The following is a 19,086-nucleotide window of genomic DNA, read 5'->3' as shown; positions in this document are numbered from 1 at the left end:
GGAATTAGGCCTAATGAGTCTGGGGGTTTGATCAACGACTCCAGCTCTATATCAACAGTGTTTAAACAGGTGGTATGTTTCCAAGTAACATTCTCATGAATACTAAAATTTAATATTTGCAGAACACTGACCTGTATGGTAATCTGATGATCCACAGTATATAAATTCATCCTTGTCAGTGGTTTTAATAACATGGAGGATCTACAAAAAACACATTTTGTGCTTTTATTACATTTAGCAGGAGTTTCGCACAGGTAATTTAGCATTTTTAAAACCATTTAATTTTGAGTATAATTTGCTGCATCATTCCTATTTATAGATGCACATCAGCCTGTAATATTAGCTGCCCACAGAGTTTACCTTGTAGCACTATTTTGTGTGTGCGTGTCAGAAATTCAACGACAACAAACATAATTAAAGCTGCAAGCAGCGATGAACGGGCCCTCGCACCCTTGTGCACGTTCAGGCGTGCTGCAGTGGAAGCACTTGTATGACTTGCATGTAGATTCTTCAGGCCTGGACATTTAGCGGATGACACCAGCCACGACTCTCTATCAAACCATTCAAAAGTTATGGCAGAAAGTAGGAACTATCAGATATTGACCAATCAGATGAAGGGGCGGGGCTAATTTGCAGCAATTATGTTCAAGGACTCAAAACCGAGTCCGATGACACTACCCACGAGTCTGTATGTCATACCATTTAAGAGTTATGGCAGAAAATAGGATCTATCAAATATCGACCAATCAGAGAAAGGGGCGGGGCTAATTCAGGCCAATGAAGGTCAAGTACTCAATACCGAGTCCGATGACACCACCCACATGTCTTTATCACAACCCGTTCAAAAGTTATGGCAGAAAGTAGGAACGTATGTACCAATCAGATGAAGGGGGGGCGCCCTTTTTGGCATCTATCGTCGCCACGGTAACGCTTTTGACTGAGAAAAGTAATGCGTTGTCGCAGGATGGAGACGCATATTTTGATGTATAACACACCTGGGTGCACCTTACGGTTCGGGCCGCATTAACTGCCGAAGGAATGGCATAAATTGCGCCAAAATTACACGATTAATTCAAAATGGCCGACTTCCTGTTCGGTTTCGGCCATGGCACCAAGAGACTTTTCTTTAAGTTGCGCCATGATACAGGTGTGTACCGATTTTTGTTCATGTACGTCAAACAGTATTGTGGGGCTTGAGGCACAAAGTTTTCTAGGGGGCGCTGTTGAGCCATTTTGCCTCGCCCATTAATGCAAACCATTAAATATCAAATTTTTCGCCAGCCCTGGCTTGCGTGCAAAATTTGGTGACTTTTGGGGCACGTTTAGTGGGGCAAAAAGGCCCTCCTTTCGTCAGAAAAATAAAGAAGAAAGAAATAATTCCTACAGATACAATAGGGCCTTATTGGCAGTTTGATTATCTGAATACCCTGCAGGCAGCAAGGGTCTGGTTTGATTACTGGACAACTCTGTATGGGACCAGGACCCAACGTTTAGTATGTGAAGTCAGTTTGAAATGTGCTAGATTCAGGACTTTTTTATGTGTTCAATCATTTAAATTCTTGCCAAAATAGATTGTTGCAGTTTCTGCTGGAGATTTGGGGTTTTACTCAACTCTTGGTTGAAGCAGCTTGAATATTTTCATATTTGACAAATAAAGATAATTTCCCATTGCATTCAACAAAACCTCAAAAGAAGACATTGATGTCATGACAAGACAAAAATATAAGTTTAAATATTTCAAGATAAACAAAGTAATCTTAGTCTTTGTTCTTAGAAAATAACATCCACATCGAGGTCTCTTTTCACTGACGTTTGTGCACAGTTTGTGGTGTGGCCTTGGTTCACAACAAACAGGTGGTTAATCAGACTGTAAAAATTGTGATCAGGTCAATCCCTTTTAATTTGTGTGCCACATATAAGGCTTGACCATGCAAAAACATGTAATACCTTAGCACGGGGTTGTGTGGAGGTGTGGAAGTCCTACTTTTCCCTTTGATCTCTTGTTTTGCAACTGGACATCTTTGTTCCTCCTCCAGCTAACATTGCAGGAGAGGAGTGGATCTTGTATGAATGCAACAAACAGAAAGTCCTTAGTATGCCTTTAAAATTAAAAACGTGTTAGACAGAAATACAATGCGACATGGAACCAGTAGTGTAGTAGTACAGCAGACGTTTAAGCTTATTTTTTACACAATAACCCAGGAGTTATACCTGTTTGACCTTTTTGTTTGAATTTTTTTTTCTTGCTATTCTAGACTTTTAACTATTTCATCATTAAAAGCAGATTTTACGAATTGTGAAAAACTGATTCATGATGAACATTTGATTCATTATTCATATTAATGAATTATTAATATAATTAAATTCATGTAGATGCTATAATTCTGTGACACACCAAGAGCCATTAAATGTTCCAGTGACCCAAATGTTCTTTGACAAATTATTTTGGCCTGCTCCACCGAAGCACTTATTCTTTCCCATCTTCCTCTAACTCGCCCTCCCTCCTACAAGTTCTCTTCTCTGCTGCTGTTTCAGTCCCTCTTCATACCCCACTAGCCCCATCTACTCAATGACTCAATTACTCAGAACTCTTAAAAATGGATATCAACTTGTGTTGCTCATGGTTAGATTATCCACAAATCCCAGATCTTCATTATAGATAAAACTCTGTGTACAGTGTCATTATTAAAGCCTGATAATTGAGCGTCTAAATGATCAAAACATTTAGCTAAAATGAGCGTTGTGTGGAGATTGCCGACGCCACTTCCAGTCCCCCACCATCAGCGCCGGTGTTTGACATTGCCCACTTCGCTGATGGGCGTCTATGTGAATGTGGTGGGAGTGACTGTGCACACCCACAGAGAGAGGGAGAAGCAGCTACTGATTAATCCTCACTCTGGAGACACTAATGATTTATTTATTTGTAAATTACAGGGCCCTGGGAGTGCTGGGCTGCATTGATAAGGAAACCCAAGAGCGAAGGTAGAAAGGATGGGTTCACTTCCTTCCTCCTAAGTATCTGTATAATATGCAACTGTGTGTTGGGGGAGGGGGTGGCTTCAAAAGGCTAATTCTCATATTCACATCAGAGAAAATTTTCCTTTTGAATATTATTATGATGCAAAGCATTGCATGGGTCTGTTTAGCCGCAGGCAGGAGTTTAGTGGCAGCACAAAACTCCTGCTGTGAAGATATTGATGTTTGATTACAGGGTGTCTTCTGCTAAATATGGAGAGAGATGTTCTGTACACGACATGCAATTAATTTATTATTTTCAGAATCGTCTCACTTTAATATTGAAGCCTTTCTGCAGGGGTTAGACACCAGTGCCTTCAAACACCAATCTGCATTCATTGTCTGGAGCAGTATGTGGTTCCAGAGCGTGGGGTCACAGATTCTGTTGAGGTTCATTATTGCAGACTCTTCATACTCAGGAACAACAACACATACACATCAAATTCACACAAAATTAAATTAGTTATCAGTGTATAAAGATATGTTATTTGAATCTGATGTGATGGCTTTGTCAACGCTAAGCCATAATATTGTCATGTGACAGTTTAAGCGTCGGGTTAGGTTAGTGATGAGGTTGTTTTTTTTCTTTTTTCTCAGCTTTGTCCACGTTAATGGCGTTAATGGCTCCAGTCGGTGAATCACTGGCAGTTGGCTCTGTGAACATGATTAATATGAGCTCATCGATGTTAATTGATATAGCTCTCTTGTTCTTTCCCTAATCACACTACTTTAAGATGGCAGCGCGGTTAAGGAAGGTTACACGGTAAAGGTTACACGGTGAATGTTATATGCAGCACTCTTAACATCAGTCTGAAAGTTTTTCTGCAGTACCATAATAAAGCAGGTTTGAAGTGTTTATATTGTTAGATTAAAGCGACTCTCCCTGACAACATCCTCCCATCAGAGTTGAGACACTCGTCTGTGTCTGGAGCCGAATGTGGCAGAGTCCTCATATCACCCTGAGTTCAGACAAACCCAGGAAGCAGTCGCAGGAAGTGGAAGCAGGATAAGAGCTGGGCTAAAACCCCTTCAGGCCAAGTCTTTTTTATCACCAGCACCCGATGTCTCAACAATAAAATGGATGAGATATGTCACACAGCTTTAACTGTTGTGTGATGATAAATCTGTTGACTTGGCCGTATGCCAGCACCCCTGACATGACATTCCAGCTAGCAAACCAAATCATACTCAGAGTTCATCAGACCAGAGGCTGTGAGAAGAGCAAGGGTAGGATTTGTGTGCAACTACATCCCCAACTGCTGGTATAATAGTACCAGGCTCACTGACACAGAATGTTCACCAGAACTACAATATCTGAACCTGAACCGTAGGCCTTGTACCTGTCAAGTCATGTCAAGATAACAGCTGTGTGTAGAACAGCAGCTACAGGACCGGATCAACAATCACCTTTGGACGTATCCTGATGGTATAATAATAGTTTTCTGGTACTTTAACCACATCAGAATCTGAACTTCTTAAATTAAAAGTATATAAACTTCCTGACAGAAAAAAACTCCAGTTTGGATCATGTCTAAAATGACTTCCTAAAATGTGTTGAAATTCACTCCACTGCCACATCTGGGTTGGTTTCTCTTTCTCTTGCTACTCCCCAAAAGAAGAAAAAACTATTGAAATTTGAGATCAATATCCATGTTTGGGTTTAAACTTGTGTTCTCCGTTTGAGGTGACAATTAAAGTTTGTTGAGTTGCTTCCTTTGTTGACAGTTTTAATTACATGACGGATGAAAATAAGACCATTAAAATCTGGCTCACACCTGCTAGTCAGAGGGACATGGCTGACACCTGAATAGCAAGTTAAAACCATCAGTTTTATTTAAGAAAAAGGTTAGATTGATCCCGATACATTTAAATACAAATGAATGGAGATCCAGAGCTCTCTTTAACTTCAGTTGTATTCAATAGCAGTCAGCAGCACACCCAAAGGGTGTAGATCCAAGCATGATTAATGAGTATTTTAAGCCTGAAGTCTGGATGATCTGGATGAGTTAATGTTTACAGATTGGATCAAACTGTGTTATAATAAGTGCTATTCTTTCATTGATTCTTTTACTGATTATGCCCCAGCAAAATCAAATCAAAGCAACATTTAAATACTGTTAGAAGTATTGAATCTGTGTTGCAGTGTGACATTGTAACTAAATTGAAAACGCCTATTGTGACTGATAATGAATAAACACTGTCAACCATAAAAAAGTAAATCAATTAATCAATGATTTACCGTCTGCAAAATAAATGAGTAAATCTTTAATTAATCAAACCATAATTAAACCACTATCTAAAAATTCAGGCATTATTCTGTATTTAGACAGAGTTGCTCAAATATTTGCAATTAGATTGCAATGTTAATACTTATGCATAACATCCACACTGATATATTTGGTACAACGCTTACAAACTCAGTTTTTTTATCCAAAATAGTGAAATGTACCCCATTTAAATTAATGAATCATCATCATCATCTTGTTATGAAGGTCTGCACACGACTGTTAATGTCACAATAATTTGTACTAGGGTGTTATGAAGCAGGGACATCTAAAACATGTAGGACAGCACCCTCGGGCGCCGCTGTTGTCCAATACTACTTTAGATCATGACACATCGGTTCACATTCCACTTTAAGCTTTCTGTGGCTTGCCACGATGCCAGGCTCTATCTGCACATCTGTGTTTAGTTCCTGGTCATTAACAGTTCCAAACAGGACTGTTAGACCCCGGGTACAGAGGATGTATTAATCTGCTGAAGGTAGAGCAGAGGTCACCATCCTAATCCTGTAGCTCTGATGATGTCTGTGTGGGAACTGATGTGCTTTTAAAGTCTTTTAGTTTTAATACAACCATTTTTTCTTTATCTCTGCTGGATAATTTGCTCTGAACATGCAGGTCTATTTTCTTCTGTTTCTTTCTTCCATTCCACAGTTTTTGTTCTATTCATGATTATAGCACGGAATAAAGCAGGTTTCACTTTCTCCACTTCCCTGATGAATGTCTCACTTTCTCTTTCAGAATTACTGTGCTTATTCTTGGCTCTTGAGTTCATAATCATATCTATTTAGGTGCAAACCATATTTTTTACAAACAAATGATAAATGAGAGGAGTATGTACACCTACTCATGCCTGGAGGTGAGAGTGGTAATCAACCTCTGCTTGTACGTACAATTGTCACGATGACTGAGATTTTATAAAAAGAGAGCTAGATATGCATGGCTTTATGAATATGGTGTCTGAACTTTTTCTTTTTTCGTGAGTTCACACAGCTGCAGTCACGAAACGGTGCAGTGTTTAATGCCATAACTCAAATTAATCTGTAGATGAATTAACAAGAACAATTAGTATAGCTTTCCTTTCCTGGTATAACACTGTAGATTGCCAGTCTCTACACATAACACCAAAAGGAGAACTTATGTGACATTTTACAGTAAGAATTACATTATTTTTTTTTTAAATGATTTCCAATATTTAACCATATGCTGTAACTGGCTGTCTACCTACACATGTGGACACATTTTTGGTACCCTTTAATTAAAGAATGAATATAAAAGACAAAAACACTGTATCAAATGTGAAACATGGAGCAGGCTCAGTTATATTGTGGGGCTGCTTTGCTGCATTTGGCACAGGAGATTTTGAATCTTTGCAGGGTCCAATGAAATTTCAAAGCTATCAAGGCATTCTGGAGCAAAATGTTCAGGGTCAGAAAGCTTGGTCTCAGTCACAGGTCATGGGTTTCCAACAGGACACTGACCAGAAACACAACTAAAACCACCAGAGAAGGGGGAAGAACAAAACATTGGACTTTTCTGAAATCGTCATCTGAAACAAGGGGGCTGGAGAAAAAGTCAGACTGGAAAAGAAATCTGTCAAACCTAGGACACCTGGAGCAGTTTTCTCATGAGGAGTGGACAAAACACCTGTCTACGGGTGCAGCGGTCTCACTGAGAGTTAGAGAAATCGTATAACTGCAGGGATTGCCTCAAAACGTTGCACTGGCATCTGGTGATGCTGGTGCATCATCTGGTGATAACACAACATTCAGTCAGTACATGGCTGTGCATCCTATTAATCAACCATTTTTAATGTATCAGATAGAATGCAAACTATTGCAAGAGAATGCCATAGGTCTTTTAAAAATAATGAGAAAATTAGTTTAGCCAGACCTCTGTGTAACATATAAAGGCTTTATGTCATAACATGGAAACCAAACACCAATTCTGAGTACATGTGCTCATGATTTTCAATTATTAAGGAATTGCATATGCTAGTGTGTCAGGGAAGCCTTCGTTATCAGACTGTGAAAACTTCTGGCATATTCAGACACCATGGTGCCAAAAACTGTTTGTTTTGAAATTCTGTGTATCGTGCTTTCCAAGTTGTAATCTGACATAGTATGTCAGTAGATAGATTAAATTCTGGGCAGATATTCATTAAAGTTCCCTTTCTGATTCATTTCCCTAATCATTAGGGCCCGAGCACTTGCAGTGCGAAGGCCCTATTGTATTTGCAGGAATTTTTATTAGGGCCCGAGCACCTTCAGAGCGAAGGCCCTATTGTATTTGCAGGAATTTTTATTATTATTAGGGCCCGAGCACTTGCAGTGCGAAGGCCCTATTGTATTTGCAGGAATTTTTATTATTATTATTATGGGCATGCCAAGTAGTGGCATGACCATATTGCAGTCGTCCAGAATGGCCCAAAAGGCAATGTTGCTAGCGTTTCGCTAACATGCTAAAGTCGCAAAGGTCCCACTGCGCACCAGCGGGTGTAAAGCATGACCCCGCTCTGTTGTGGAAAAAAAAAATCCCCAAAAAATGAAACACGGCCGAGAAAACCTGAAAAATGAAGGCGTTAAATTAGTATCTAGAAAGGTTTCCCTTTTTTTATTATTATTATTATTCCGCACTTTTTTTCGTCCGTTAATACGGCCCGAACCGCAACGTGCACCCATGCATGGCATACATCGTTGGATGCGTCTCCATCGTGATTCGATGGGTATTACTTTTCTCAGTAATAGGGGTTACCGTGGCAACGCTAGTTGCCAAAAAGCAAAAAAAAAGGCGAAAATTCCCACGCTTATTGCTCGGCCGAACTTTATCGTAGAGACATCGTTCAAACTTTGAAACACTCGGCCCGATAGTCTTTAAAGGACCATACAACTTCATCATTCTAGTTATTACGGTTTTTGCGATATTTAACTTTCAATTTAAAAAAAAAATCCCTTTTATTTTGGACGTTTGTTGCTAGGCAACGGTTTATCGTACAGACATCATTACAACATTGACAAACCCGGGACGCTTTGTACTGCAACATATTTTAGTCTCGTCAAGCTTGCTATCACGGTTTTTGAGGTATTCCACTTTGTTCATTTTGATGCTAACGGAATTTCGGACGCTTGTTGTGCGGCAACACAATATCGTAGAGACTTTAATTTAACGTTAAAAGACTCGGGTTGCTGTGGACTACAACATACTAAGGTCTCATTACGCTGTCGTTTACAGCTTTTGAGATATTGAAGCCTAATTGTCCCATTCTATCCTATGGAGCTTGTTACCATGGCAACAAAAACCTATGCATTTGTATGGGGGAGCATGTGAATAAAACATCTGTTAATGCTGCCCAGACCGGAACGTGCACCCATGCATGGCATACATCGTTGGATGCGTCTCGATCGTGCCTCAATGGGCATTACTTTTCTCAGTCGAAAGTGTTACCGTGGCAACGCTAGATGCCAAAAAGCAAAAAAAATGGCAAAAATTCTAACGTTTATTGCTCGGCCAGACTTTATCGTAGAGACATCGTTCAAACTTTCAAACACTCTGCTCGATTGGCACTAACGGACCGTACAAGCTCATTATGCCAATAATGACACTTTTTGCGATAATGACCTTTCATTTTTTTCTTTATTTCCATTTGACTTTGGACGCTTGTTGCTAGGCAACAGATTATCATAGAGACATGCTACAAATGTTCCCCGACTCGGCACGCTGTGGACTTCAACATATTCAAATTTCATGAAGCTGTTATTTAAGGAAATTTTATGTCAAAATCCATGCCAAATGGCCCCATTCATTCGGATGGGTTTTTTTACCACGGTGAAACAAAAACCTATCCATTAATGTAGCCTGAACCGCAACGTGCACCCATGCATGGCATACATCGTTAGATGTGTCTCCATGTTGCCTCGATGGGCATTACTTTTTTCAGTCAAAAGTGTCACCGTGGGGGGCGCTAGACGCCAAAAAGCGCACGCCTTTAATAACTATTGGGAGCACAGGAATGAATGCAATACAACTGTAAACACCTCAAACTGACATAGAACCACCACGAACACAACCACTACAGCCCTAAACCAAAGCAGCGAGAGGGGTCGAATGGGCCGTAGGGCATGCCCATATCAAAATTTCATGAAATTTTCTAGTTATTATTATTATTAGGGCCCGAGCACCTTCAGTGCGAAGGCCCTATTGTATTTGCAGGAATTTTTATTATTATTATTATTAGGGCCCGAGCACTTGCAGTGCGAAGGCCCTATTGTATTTGCAGGAATTTTTATTATTATGGGCATGCCAAGTAGTGGCATGACCATATTGCAATCGTCCAGAATGGCCCAAAAGGCAATGTTGCTAGCGTTTCGCTAACATGCTAAAGTCACAAAGGTCCCACTGCGCACCAGCGGGTGTAAAGCATGACCCCGCTCTGTTGTGGGAAAAAAAAATCCCCAAAAAATGAAACACGGCCGAGAAAACCTGAAAAATGAAGGCGTTAAATTAGTATCTAGAAAGGTTTCCCTTTTCTTATTATTATGGGCATGCCAAGTAGTGGCATGACCATATTGCAATCGTCCAGAATGGCCCAAAGGGCAATGCTGCTAGCATGCTAAAGTCGCAAAAGTCCCACTGCGCACCAGCGGGTGTACAGCATGACCCCGCACTGATGTGGAAAAAAAAAATCGCCAAAAAGTAAAACACGGCCGAAAAAATGAGGAAAAACATGAAAATGAAGGCGTAAATTAGTACCCAGAAAAGGTTTCCCTTTTCTTATTATTATTATGGGCATGCCAAGTAGTGGCATGACCATATTGCAATCGTCCAGAATGGCCCAAAGGGCAATGCTGCTAGCATGCTAAAGTCGCAAAAGTCCCACTGCGCACCAGCGGGTGTACAGCATGACCCCGCACTGATGTGGAAAAAAAAAATCGCCAAAAAGTAAAACACGGCCGAAAAAATGAGGAAAAACATGAAAATGAAGGCGTAAATTAGTACCCAGAAAAGGTTTCCCTTTTCTTATTAGGGCCCGAGCACTTGCAGTGCGAAGGCCCTATTGTATTTGCAGGAATTTTTATTATTATTATTATTATTATTATTATTTTTCTTCTGACAAAGTGATGGCCTTTTTGCCCCCCTTAACATGCCCAAAAAGTCACCAAATTTTGCACCCAAGTCAGGCCTGGCGAAAAATTTGATATTTAATGGTTTGCATTAATGAGCGTGGCAAAATGGCTCAACAGCGCCCCCTTGAAAACTTTGTGCCTCAAGCCCCACGATACGGTTTGACGTACATGCACGAAAATCGGTACACACCTGTATCATGGGACAACTTAAAGAAAAGTCTCTTGCCGTCATGCCCGAAACCGAACAGGAAGTCGGCCATTTTGAATTAATCGTGTCACTTTGGCGCAATTTATGCCATTCCTTCGGCAGTTAATTCAGCCCGAACCGTAACGTGCACCCAGGTGTATTATACATCAAAATGTGCGTCTCCCTCCTGCGACCACACGCATTACTTTTCTCTTTCAAAAGCGTTACCGTGGCGACGCTAGACGCCAAAAAGCGCGCCCACCCTTCATCTGGTTGGTTCAGACAGAAAAAACTTTGCGCCTCAAGCCCCATAATACGGTTTGACGTACATGAACGAAAATTGGTACACTCCTGTATCATGTCGCAACTAAAAGAAAAGTCTCTTGGCGCCATGGCCGAAACCGAACAGGAAGTCGGCCATTTTGAACATTCTGAATTAATTGCGTAATTTTGGAGCAATATATGCCATTCTTCGAGAGATAATTCAGCCCGAACCGTATCGTGAACCCAGATGTGTTATACATCAAAATGTGCGTCTCCATCCTGCGACTACACGCATTACTTTTCTCTTTCGAAAGTGTTACCGTGGCGACGCTAGACGCCAACAAGCGCACCCCCCCTTCATCTGATTGGTCCATATTTGATAGTTCCCCAAAAGGCACCAAATTTGGCATGCAAGCCAGGCCTGGTGATAAATTTTATATTTCATGGTTTGCATTAATGGGCGTGGCAAAATGGCTCAACAGCGCCCCCCGGAAAACTTTGTGCCTCAAGCCCCACAATACGGTTTGACGTACATGCACGAAAATCGCTACACACCTGAATCATGGCACAACTTAAAGAAAAGTCTCTTGGAGCCATGGCCAAAACCGAACAGGATGTCGGCCATTTTGAATAAATTGTGTCATTTTGGCGAAATTTATGCCATTCCTTCGAGAGTTAATTCAGCCCGAACCGTATCGTGCACCCAGGTGTGTTATACATCAAAATGTGCGTCTACATCCTGCGACACCACGCATTACTTTTCTCTTTCAAAAGTGTTACCGTGGCGACGCTAGACGCCAAAAGGCGCGCCCCCCCTTCATGTGATTGGTCCATATTTGATAGTTCTCCAAAAGTCACCAAATTTTGCATGCAAGCCAGGCCTGGTGATAAATTTTATATTTCATGGTTTGCATTAATGGGCGTGGCCTAACGGCTCAACAGCGCCACCTTGAATACTTTTCTCTGCCATAACTTTTGAATGGTTTGACATAGAGAGTCGTGGGTGGTGTCATCAGATTCTGTATGGAGTCCTTGACCTTCATTGGCCTGAATTAGCCTCGCCTCTTCTTCTGATTGGTTGTCCCTTTTTTCTGCTATAAACTTTGAATGGTTTGACATAGGAAGTCGTAGGTGGTGTCAAGGGACTCTGCAATGAGTCCTTGAGCTTCTTTGGCCTGAATTAGCCCCGCCCCTTCTTCTGATTGGTTGTCCCTTTTTTATAATAAAATCGCCACGAGCCGCCAGTCGCTCTCGCGCTGACTCCCGCTTCCGGATTCAAACGTCTGCCGGCCCCGCCCCCCGACCAATCAGTGGCGCGGAGGGTGATGACGGCCCCGCCCCCCGACCAATCGGTGGCGAGTAGGGTGATGACGGCCCCGCCCCCCGACCAATCAGTGGCGAGTAGGGTGATGACGGCCCCGCCCCCCGACCAATCAGCTCCCTGTAATGTGGTGACGTCAGAAATATTCCCAGCTCAGCCCGGTTACAACCTTGGCAGAATGGTTACAGAAAAAGTAATAATTAAAATAGTAGGGTTTTACTAATATTTATAACTTACAAATATTTAAAAAAATTAGAAAAAACAGCTCCAGACTTACATTACTAAATATCGATATGTTGGTCTCTCCTAAGTCAGTAGGTCAAATAGAAATGAGAAGCTGAGTCTTAGCTCAGCCAGAGCGTTCCCGTCTTTGGAGTCAGAGATCAGAGTTCGATTCCCGCAGTATCCAGACTTTTTTGTCAGCAATTTTTTTTTTCTACATCAATATGTGCGTCCCTGTCCTGCAACGACGCACATTACTTTTCTCATTTAAAAGCGTTACCGCGGCAACGCTAGACACCAAAAAGTGCGCCCACCCTTCATCTGATTGGTTCAGAGGGAAAAAACTTTGAGCCTCAAGCCCCATAATACGGTTTGACGTACATGAACGAAAATCGGTACACACCTGTATCATGTCGCAACTTAAAGAAAAGTCTCTTGGCGCCATGGCCGAAATTGAACAGGAAGTCGGCCATTTTGAATTAATTGTGTAATTTTGGCGCAATTAATGCCATTCCTTCGGCAATTAATACGGCCCGAACCGTAACGTGCATCCAGGTGACTTATACCTTAAAATGTGCGTCTCCATCTTGCGACTACGCGCATTACTTTTCTCTTTCAAAAGTGTTACCGTGGCGATGCTAGACGCCAAAAAGCGTGCCCCCTTAATCTGATTGGTCCATATTTGATAGTTCTCCAAAAGTCACCAAATTTTGCACGCAAGCCAGGCCTGGTGATAAATTTGATATTTCATGGTTTGCATTAATGGGCGTGGCAAAATGGCTCAACAGCACCCCCCGGAAAACTTTTCTCTGCCATAACTTTTGAATGGTTTGACATAAAGAGTCATGGGTGGTGTCATGGGACTCGGTATTGAGTCCTTGACCATAATTGGTGAAAATTAGCCCCGCCCCTTCTTTTGATTGGTTGTCCCTATTTCCTGCTATAACTTTTGAATGGTTTGACATGGAGAGTCGTGGGTGGTGTCATCAGACTCTGTATGGAGTCCTTGACCTTCATTGGCCTGAATTAGCCCCGCCCCTTCTTGTGATTGGTTGTCCCTTTTTTCTGCTATAACTTTTCAATGGTTTGACATAGGAAGTCGTGGGTGGTGTCATTTCTGATACTTATGGGGGGCGGTGGCCGTGAGTGCGAGGGCCCGTTCATCGCTGCTTGCAGCTTTAATTATTATTATTATTATTCTTATTCCGCACTTTTTTTCGTCCGTTAATACGGCCCGAACCGCAACGTGCACCCATGCATGGCATACATCGTTGGATGCGTCTCCATCGTGATTCGATGGGCATTACTTTTCTCCGTAATAGGGGTTACCGTGGCAACGCTAGTTGCCAAAAAGCAAAAAAAAAGGCGAAAATTCCCACGCTTATTGCTCGGCCGAACTTTATCGTAGAGACATCGTTCAAACTTTCAAACACTCGGCCCGATAGTCACTAAAGGACCATAAAACTTCATCATGCTACTTATCACGGTTTTTGCGATATTTAACTTTCAATTTAAAAAAAAAATCAATTTTATTTTGGACGCTTGTTGCTAGGCAACGGTTTATCGTACAGACATCATTACAACATTGACAAACCCGGGACGCTTTGTACTGCAACATATTTTAGTCTCGTCATGCTTGCTATTACGGTTTTTGAGATATTCCACATTGTTCATTTTGATGCTAACGGAACTTCGGATGCTTGTTGCGCGGCAACACAATATCGTAGAGACTTTAATTTAACGTTAAAATACTCAGTTTGATGTGGACTACAACATACTGAGGGCTCATTACGCTGTCGTTTACATCTTTTGAGATATTGAAGCCAAATTGTCCCATTCTATCCTATGGGGCTTGTTACCATGGCAACAAAAACCAATGCATTTGTATGGGGGAGCATGTGAATAAACAATCTGTTAATGCTGCCCAGACCGGAACGTGCACCCATGCATGGCATACATCGTTGGATGCGTCTCCATCGTGCCTCGAAGGGCATTACTTTTCTCAGTCAAAAGTGTTACCGTGGCAACGCTAGATGCCATGAAGCAAAAAAAAAGGCGAAAATTCAGACGCTTATTGCTCGATCGAACTTTGTCGTAGAGACATCGTTCAAACTTTTAAACACTCGGCCCGATTGTCCCTAACGGTACGTACAAGCTCATTATGCCAAGTATTACAGTTTTTGCGATATTTACCTTTCAGGTTTTTTTTTAATTTCCGTTTGACTTTGGACGCTTGTTGCTAGGCAACAGGTTATCGTAGAGACATCGTACAAATGTTTCCCGACTCGGCACGCAGTGGACTTCAACATACTCAAATTTCACGAAGCTGGGATTTAAGGAAATTTTATGTCAAAATCCAGGCCAAATGGCCCCATTCATTCGGATGGGGTTTTGTACCATGGTGAAAAAAAAAACCTATCCGTTAACGTAGCCTGAACCGGAACATGCACCCATGCACGGCCTACATCGTTAGATGCGTCTCCATCTTGCCTCGATGGGCATTACTATTCTCAGTCAAAAGCGTTTCCGTGGCAACGCTAGATGCCAAAAAGCGCGCCCCATTAATAACTATTGGGAGCACAGGAATGAATGAAATACAAGCGTAAAAACACCTCAAACTGACATAGAACCGCCCCAAACACAACCACTACAGCCCCAAACCAAAGCGGCGAGAGGGGACGAATGGGCGGTAGGGCATGCCCATATCAAAATTTCCAGAAATTTTCTAGTTATGGGCATGCCAAGTAATGGCATGACCATATTGCAATCGTCCAGAATGGCCCAAAGGGCAATGTTGCTAGCATTTTGCTAACAAGCTAAAGTCGCAAAAGTCCCACGTCACACCAGCGGGTGTACAGCATGACCCCGCTCGGATGTGGAAAAAAAAATTCCCCAAAAACTAAAACACGCCCGAAAAAATGAGGAAAAACATGAAAATGAAGGCGATATATTGGTATACAGAAAAGGTTTCCCTTTTCTTATTATTCTTATTCCGCACTTTTTTTCGTCCGTTAATACGGCCCGAACCGCAACGTGCACCCATGCATGGCATACATCGTTGGATGCGTCTCCATCGTGATTCGATGGGTATTACTTTTCTCAGTAATAGGGGTTACCGTGGTGACGCTAGTTGCCAAAAAGCAAAAAAAAAGGCGAAAATTCCCACGCTTATTGCTCGACCGAACTTTATCGTAGAGACATCTTTCAAACTTTGAAACACTCGGCCCGATAGTCTTTAAAGGACCATACAACTTCATCATTCTAGTTATTACGGTTTTTGCAATATTTAACTTTCAATTAAAAAAAAAAATCACTTTTATTTTGGACGCTTGTTGCTAGGCAACGGTTTATCGTACAGACATCATTACAACATTGACAAACCCGGGACGCTTTGTACTGCAACATATTTTAGTCTCGTCAAGCTTGCTATTACGGTTTTTGAGGTATTCCACTTTGTTCATTTTGATGCTAACGGAATTTCGGACGCTTGTTGCGCGGCAACACGATATCGTAGAGACTTTAATTTAACGTTAAAAGACTCGGGTTGCTGTGGACTACAACATACTAAGGTCTCATTACGCTGTCGTTTACAGCTTTTGAGATATTGAAGCCAAATTGTCCCATTCTATCCTATGGAGCTTGTTACCATGGCAACAAAAACCTATGCATTTGTATGGGGGAGAATGTGAATAAAACATCTGTTAATGCTGCCCAGACCGGAACGTGCACCCATGCATGGCATACATCGTTGGATGCGTCTCGATCGTGCCTCGATGGGCATTACTTTTCTCAGTCGAAAGTGTTACCGTGGCAACGCTAGATGCCAAAAAGCAAAAAAAAAGGCAAAAATTTGAACGTTTATTGCTCGGCCAGACTTTATCGTAGAGACATCGTTCAAACTTTCAAACACTCGGCCCGATTGGCACTAACGGACCGTACAAGCTTATTATGCCAATTATTACACTTTTTGCGATAATGACCTTTCATTTTTTTCTTTACTTCCGTTTGACTTTGGACGCTTGTTGCTAGGCAACAGATTATCATAGAGACATCCTACAAATGTTCCCCGACTCGGCACGCTGTGGACTTCAACATATTCAAATTTCATGAAGCTGTTATTTAAGGAAATTTGATGTCAAAATCCATGCCAAATGGCCCCATTCATTCGGATGGGTTTTTTTTACCACGGTGAAACAAAAACCTATCCATTAATGTAGCCTGAACCGCAACGTGCACCCATGCATGGCATACATCGTTAGATGCGTCTCCATGTTGCCTCGATGGGCATTACTTTTTTCAGTCAAAAGTGTCCCCGTGGGGGGCGCTAGACGCCAAAAAGCGCACGCCTTTAATAACTATTGGGAGCACAGGAATGAATGCAATACAACTGTAAACACCTCAAACTGACATAGAACCACCCCGAACACAAACACTACAGCCCCAAACCAAAGCAGCGAGAGGGGTCGAATGGGCCGTAGGGCATGCCCATATCAAAATTTCATGAAATTTTCTAGTTATTATTATTCTTATTCCGCACTTTTTTTCGTCCGTTAATACGGCCCGAACCGCAACGTGCACCCATGCATGGCATACATCGTTGGATGCGTCTCCATCGTGATTCGATGGGCATTACTTTTCTCCGTAATAGGGGTTACCGTGGCAACGCTAGTTGCCAAAAAGCAAAAAAAAAGGCGAAAATTCCCACGCTTATTGCTCGGCCGAACTTTATCGTAGAGACATCGTTCAAACTTTCAAACACTCGGCCCGATAGTCACTAAAGGACCATAAAACTTCATCATGCTACTTATCACGGTTTTTGCGATATTTAACTTTCAATTTAAAAAAAAAATCAATTTTATTTTGGACGCTTGTTGCTAGGCAACGGTTTATCGTACAGACATCATTACAACATTGACAAACCCGGGACGCTTTGTACTGCAACATATTTTAGTCTCGTCATGCTTGCTATTACGGTTTTTGAGATATTCCACATTGTTCATTTTGATGCTAACGGAACTTCGGATGCTTGTTGCGCGGCAACACAATATCGTAGAGACTTTAATTTAACGTTAAAATACTCAGTTTGATGTGGACTACAACATACTGAGGGCTCATTACGCTGTCGTTTACATCTTTTGAGATATTGAAGCCAAATTGTCCCATTCTATCCTATGGGGCTTGTTACCATGGCAACAAAAACCAATGCATTTGTATGGGGGAGCATGTGAATAAACAATCTGTTAATGCTGCCCAGACCGGAACGTGCACCCATGCATGGCATACATCGTTGGATGCGTCTCCATCGTGCCTCGAAGGGCATTACTTTTCTCAGTCAAAAGTGTTACCGTGGCAACGCTAGATGCCATGAAGCAAAAAAAAAGGCGAAAATTCAGACGCTTATTGCTCGATCGAACTTTGTCGTAGAGACATCGTTCAAACTTTTAAACACTCGGCCCGATTGTCCCTAACGGTACGTACAAGCTCATTATGCCAAGTATTACAGTTTTTGCGATATTTACCTTTCAGGTTTTTTTTTAATTTCCGTTTGACTTTGGACGCTTGTTGCTAGGCAACAGGTTATCGTAGAGACATCGTACAAATGTTTCCCGACTCGGCACGCAGTGGACTTCAACATACTCAAATTTCACGAAGCTGGGATTTAAGGAAATTTTATGTCAAAATCCAGGCCAAATGGCCCCATTCATTCGGATGGGGTTTTGTACCATGGTGAAAAAAAAAACCTATCCGTTAACGTAGCCTGAACCGGAACATGCACCCATGCACGGCCTACATCGTTAGATGCGTCTCCATCTTGCCTCGATGGGCATTACTATTCTCAGTCAAAAGCGTTTCCGTGGCAACGCTAGATGCCAAAAAGCGCGCCCCATTAATAACTATTGGGAGCACAGGAATGAATGAAATACAAGCGTAAAAACACCTCAAACTGACATAGAACCGCCCCAAACACAACCACTACAGCCCCAAACCAAAGCGGCGAGAGGGGACGAATGGGCGGTAGGGCATGCCCATATCAAAATTTCCAGAAATTTTCTAGTTTTTATTATTCTTATTATTCCGCACTTTTTTTCGTCCGTTAATACGGCCCGAACCGCAACGTGCACCCATGCATGGCATACATCGTTGGATGCGTCTCCATCGTGATTCGATGGGTATTACTTTTCTCAGTAATAGGGGTTACCGTGGCAACGCTAGTTGCCAAAAAGCAAAAAAAAAGGCGAAAATTCCCGCGCTTATTGCTCGGCCGAACTTTATCGTAGAGACATCGTTCAAACTTTGAAACACTCGGCCCGATAGTCTTTAAAGGACCATACAACTACATCATTCTAGTTATTACGGTTTTTGCGATATTTAACTTTCAATTTAAAAAAAAAATCTCTTTTATTTTGGACGTTTGTTGCTAGGCAACGGTTTATCGTACAGACATCATTACAACATTGACAAACCCGGGACGCTTTGTACTGCAACATATTTTAGTCTCGTCAAGCTAGCTATTACGGTTTTTGAGATATTCCACGTTGCTCATTTTGACGCTAACGGAATTTTGGACGCTTGTTGCGCGGCAACGCGATATCGTAGAGACTTTGATTCAACGTTAAAATACTCAGCTTGATGTGGACTACAACATACTGAGGTCTCATTACGCTGTTGTTT

This window comes from Cololabis saira, chromosome 4 (assembly GCF_033807715.1).
Source record: "Cololabis saira isolate AMF1-May2022 chromosome 4, fColSai1.1, whole genome shotgun sequence".
NCBI lineage: Eukaryota > Metazoa > Chordata > Actinopteri > Beloniformes > Belonidae > Cololabis > Cololabis saira.
Note: the sequence above shows the minus strand (reverse complement) of the source record.